This window comes from Quercus lobata, chromosome 8 (assembly GCF_001633185.2).
Source record: "Quercus lobata isolate SW786 chromosome 8, ValleyOak3.0 Primary Assembly, whole genome shotgun sequence".
Lineage (NCBI taxonomy): Eukaryota > Viridiplantae > Streptophyta > Magnoliopsida > Fagales > Fagaceae > Quercus > Quercus lobata.
The window spans coordinates 37,879,491-37,885,377 of NC_044911.1; positions in this window are offsets into that span (position 1 = coordinate 37,879,491).

Below are 5,887 nucleotides of genomic sequence, written 5' to 3' on the forward strand. Positions count from 1 at the left end.
ATCATGCCGGTGAGCTTTTGGACCTCTTTGGGATTCCGAGGAGGCTGCAGGCTATGGATAGCTCTAATTTGGTCAGGGTTAATTTCAATGCCTCTGTGGGTCATCATGTAACCTAAGAATTTCCCTGATCCTACTCCAAATGAGCACTTGGACGCGTTTAGGCGCAACCTGTACTTTCTCAAAATTCGAAAGATATCGCCGAGGTCTTTGACGTGGTCGGCCACTAATTTGCTTTTTACCACCATGTCGTCTATATAAACTTCAATGCTCTTACCTATCTGCTGTTCAAACATCTTGGTCATCATCCTTTGGTAGGTTGACCCGGCATTTTTTAAGCCAAAGGGCATCACCTTATAATGATAATTTCCGATGGGGGTGACAAAAGCCGTTTTCTCTTGGTCCTCAGCAGCCAGGGGTATCTGATGGTAGCCTTGGAAGGCGTCCAAAAAACTCATTCGAGGGTGTCCGACGGTCGCATCCTCCAATCGGTCTATCTGCAGCATGGGGAAGGGATCCTTCGGGCAGGCCTTATTTAGGTCCGTGAAATCTACGCAGACCCGCCATTTCCCATTCTTCTTTTTTACCACGACTGTGTTGGCTAATCATTCGGGGTAGAATACCTCCTTGATAGCCCTCATTTTCTTCAATTTTATGACCTCTTCTCTCACGGCGTCTGCATGTTCTTTCGACGGTCGCCGAGGAGGCTGCTTCTTAGGTGTTACGGTCGGGCTAACATTAAGGTGATGGCAGATGAAATCTGGGTCAACCCCAGGGGCCTCGTAGGCGTCCCAGGCGTACACATCCACATTCCGTCTGAGAAAATCAATTAGTGTCAACTTCTCTTGGGGCGGTAATTCTGAGCCGACCTGAAAAAACCTCTCTGGGTCTGATCTGACAAGTACTTTCTCCAGATCCTCGCAATTCACCTCCATGGTTGGTCCTCCACTTTTTGGTGTAAGGTTGATGACACAGCCCCTAGTGCATGAAGCCACGGTCGGGCCACGATGGTTGTGTAGGGGGAGTATGCATCTACCACAATGAAGTCCACTTCCACCACGTCTGAATCTCTTTGTATAGGCAGCCTAATCATGCCTTTCGAGGTGACGGTTTTTCCTTCAAAACTGACCAAAGGGAAGTCGTATGCCGACAGGTCCTCTGGCTTCAGGTTCAATCCTTTATACAAGTCGGGATACATTACTTCCACGGTGCTGCCTTGGTCAACTAGCACCCTCTTCATGTCATAACCCCCAATTCTGAGCGTGACGACTAGGGCATCATCGTGGGGTTGAAGGGTTCCCAATTTGTCCTCATCCGAGAATCCGATTAAGGGCGTGTCAATCGCTCTGGCCCTCTTGGATTCCCTGTCGTCCGCTTCAGCCAGGAGCCTGCCCACTGACATTACCCTTAAAGGATTGGAACCGGTCCTTCCAGGTGAGGCAAGAATGACATTTATTGTGCCAATGGGTAGCCTCAATGTGCTTTGTCTGGTTTCGGTGTTTGACTGTTCCTGCCATCCCACAGGGTGATGTAATAGATGTCTCAACTTCCCTTCTCGGACAAGCCGGTCCAAGTGGTTTTTCAGATTCCTGCAATCATCGGTGGTGTGACCCGGCTCTTAGTGGTACGCGCAATACAAATTCTGGTTACGTTTTGAGGGGTCACCTGCCATCTTGCTTGGCCATTGAAAGAACGGTTCGCTCTTTACCTTCTCTAGGATCTTGTGTAATGGTTCTCAGAACATAGCATGGATTGCCTGTGCCCCAGTGGATCCAGACTGTTTCGAGTAATCTTTTCTCGACCTGTTACTGTTGTTAGAGCGGTCTGACCTGAAGGCCCTCCTCTCCTGAGGGACAACCTTCGCTTTGCCCTTCCCCATCTGCTGGTCTTCCTCGACCCTTTTGTACTTGTCAATTCTGTCCATGATTTGGCGCACACTAGTGACCGGCTTCCCAATCAGGGACTTTCTTAAACCATGCTCTGTCGGCAGGCCCCTCTTGAATGTACTAATGGCGATGTCATCGTAATTTCCCTCTACTTATTATACATTTCCCAGTACCTGTCTGAATAGGCCTTCAGTGTCTCTCCTTCTCGCATTGACAAAGATAAGAGGGAATCTAGGGGCCGAGGGACTCTGCTACTGGTAATGAAGCGAGAACCAAAAGCCTGTGTCAGCTGCTTAAAGGAATTTATGGAATTTGGTTTAAGGCCATCAAACCATCTCATCGTCATAGGTCCCAAGCTGGACGGAAACACCTTACACATCAACGCCTCGTTCCTGGAATGGACGGCCATCCTCTGATTAAACTAGCTTACATGCTCTACTGGGTCTGTCCGACCATTGTATATGGCAAAGGTTGGTTGATGGAACCGTCGAGGAAGCTCCGCCCCCTCTATTCTACGTGTGAAAGGTGACTGGGAGAGGCGATCCAGGGCCTTGCTCATGGCATTGTTGACCAGGCCTTGGTAAGATGGGCTTTTGTGGCATCGTTTGCGAGGTTGCTTTTCCTCATAGAAAAAATTCTCGCTTGGAGGGGTTCTTGATCTCCGCCTGTATTCATTGTCCTCATCACTGCTCGTGTTCGAGCTGGGTAAATGACATTTTTGTTGCGCTCGGCGCAGCTTCTTCTTCAAGTCATCGATTTCTTGCTGTAAAGCCTTACGATCGTTTCGCTTATGGGATGCGTGACCTTTCCCTTTCGAGCGACTTCTGCTCGTGTGGGAGGTATTCATACTGCCCTCTCGTTGCTTGTCTTGATCTTTCTCCCGTTCGAGATTCAAAAAGTTGTCTTGCCGTTGGGAGTCTGCGTGTCCGGTTTGGCATGGTCCTGATCCTTCCATTTCTTACGGTTTCACTTGTTGAGACAGAAGTTCTTCCCACAGACGGCGCCAATTGTAGGGGGTGTTTTGGGGCCCAAGCTCAGCAGGTAGGTGATTCTGGCCCAAAGAACCCTCGACAATGAATTTGTAGAGAGCGGGTTACAGAACTAGGTCTTAACGAAGTGAACGTTAGTTAATTTTAGGCCATGCAGCGGTTGAACGTAAGAATATCTCTTTTATGCCCACGGGATGTTCGGTCCGAGGAGATGTATGGGTGCACCTCTGTTCCTGATTAAAGGCTATAGTTTTTTTCTCTCTATCTCTCCTTCTTTCTTTTTTCTTTTTTCTGATCCCCTCTTCATGGGGATGCCCTTCTCTTATATAGCCTCCTTAAAGTAATAAGAACCTTACACTTGTTGATCATTTGGATCTTCACTTGAGTGCCCGTCCCATCGGATATCCACCCTACCTTTCTGTGAGTTGCAGTGACCAAGGTAGCACTGTTCGCCTGTCATTTCCACATTAATGCAGCCAGAAAAGTAGCTTCCTTGCATTTAATGCGGCAATTGTGGTCTCCCCCTAGACATCCTATACTTTCTTCCTTCTCCCGGCTTTGTGGGGCTCGTCCTTACTACCAATATTCGTTTGGAGTGATTCCTTATTATGGATCGGGTGCACGTTGGGCCCATATTTGGTACGTCCAAGGAGACATTCCTCCTCGAAAATCTTTTTAAATAAGTTTGGACTTATCAGGGTTAGGCTAGAAGTCTTTTTGGCGCCCCATTTTCTCCTCAGTCATGGCTGGACTCTGTATGGGGCCCAAGGCCCATTGCTTGATTTGGGAATTTTACCCTTACAGGATCCATCAAGTCCCTGCCATCCATTTAAGTTAGACGATAATACCCACTTTGATACACTTCCCTTATCACAAGGGGTCCCTCCCATTTTGGTGCAAACTTGGATGGTCCTACCAGACCTTGCCTGACGTAGTCTGCCACTTTTAACACTAGTTGTTCTTCTGCAAACACTCTTTCCTTGGTCATCCTGTCGTAGGCTTCAGTCATCTTCTGCCTGTATCTCCGGCTGCGTTCTTGGGCTTCTTCCCTCTTTTCATCAAGTTCTTCCAAGTCCTCAAACCTTTCTGCCGCGAAGGCTTCTCCCTCTTTTTTTTTTTTCTCGCATCTGTATAACCCTTAGGGACGGTGTCATTATTTCTGTCGAACTCACTACTTCAGTTCCGTAGACTAAGGAAAAGGGTGAAAAGCCTGTGGCTGACTTTGACGATTTTCTGTAAGCCTAGAGAGCATCTGGTAGATGTATTGCCCATCCTCCCGCATACTCTTAGCTCTTTTTGCTAATGATCTTTATGAGGATTTTGTTTGTTGACTCTACCTGCCCATTCCCTTGAGGGTAATAGGGTGATGATCTGTGGTGCTTGACTTGGTAGAACTCTAACATTCTCCTTACATCACTGTTGACAAATGGTGTGCCATTGTCACTAATGATCCTGTGAGGCACCCCAAACCTTACAATTATATTTTCTTTGATGAAATTTGCCACTGCTCCCCCTGTGGCCTTGCGGAGTGGCACTGCTTCCGCCCACTTAGTAAAATATTCTATAACTACCAATATCCATATGTACCCACGTGATGGTGGGTTGATTGGCCCTACCAAATCTAGCCCCCAAGTGTGGAAGGGCCATGGGGTGACCATGCTGTGCAAGCCTTACGGATGGGTATGAATCAAGTTGGCTTGTACCTGACAACTGTGACACTTCTTTACAAATTCTGCCGCATCTTTCTTCATGGTTGGCCAGTAGTAGCCCATCTGCAGCAGGCATCTGTAAAGCTTTTTCTTCCCCTGATGTTCACCATATTCCCCTGAGTGTACTTCTTTTATCATTTCTTTAGCCTCTTCAGGGCCAAAACACCTCAAAGGGTCTCCATCATATCCTTTTTTGAAAAGGACCGTGTTATGCAAGAAGTAACGTGTTGCCAACCTCTTAAGCTTGTACCTTTCATTGTGCCTTTGTGGTAGGACGCCTTCTGTTAGGTACTGCATGAAAGGGCTTCTCCAATCCTCGCTGATGAACGCAGTGTAACTTTCCTCCCTGTCTGCCGCAAGTTGGCAGGTCCCACACTGGGTTTGGACTTGATCTGCGTCTTTACCCATGCTTGGCTAGTAGAAGCCTGCCCTCTAGTGTCTGCGATAAAGACCAACTTTGCCATAAGATCCACAAGTCTTATCATGTATTTCTTTCAATTTCTTCTAGGCTTCCTCCTGGCCCACGCATCTGGATAAGACCCCACCTGGCATCCTGCAGTACAATTCTTCTTTTACCAAGGCATAGTCTTTTAATATCTTCAATTCTGCCGCATCGTCTCCCTTTACCAAGGTTTCCTTTATGGGGATTCGCCAATCCCCTTTGCCCTGTTCCTCCCGGAACTTTTCCTTCAGCACCTCAATGATGGATTCTTCCCTCTTGCTGACTTCTATGTTAATGCTATTCCCTTTGAAGATTATTTGCGAACCCAGTGCAGCTAATGCGTCCGCAAACCGATTTTCATTTCTCGAAGTATGTTCTATCTCAAAGGTTAAGAATTTCTCTTCCATTCTCTAGGCCATCACTCTGTACAGGGCTAGGCTGGGCTCTTTTAAGGAAAAACTTCATTTGGCCTGGCAGACGACCAAGTTCGAATCTCCCAGTACTTTCAAATGTTTGACTCCCATTTCGAGCGCTGTGGCAAGCCCAGTTAGATAGGCCTCGTACTCTGCCGTGTTGTTTGAACAGGGGAATTCCAACTTAAATGACAGTGCCACTACCTTGTCTTCTTCTTGATACAGAACTACTAGCACCCCTCCGGAATGGGTAGTAGAAGACCCATCAAATTTCATTACCCACTGTTCCTTGACTTCTTCTGCCATAGCTATTTCCCTTGGAACTTCATAATCCAGTGGGAATTCTTCCTCTCCTGGAAACTGTACCAATAAATCTACTATAGCCTGACTTTTCACTGCCCTAGGTGTCCCCATTCTCAAGTCATATTGTGATAACTGTAGCAACTACTGG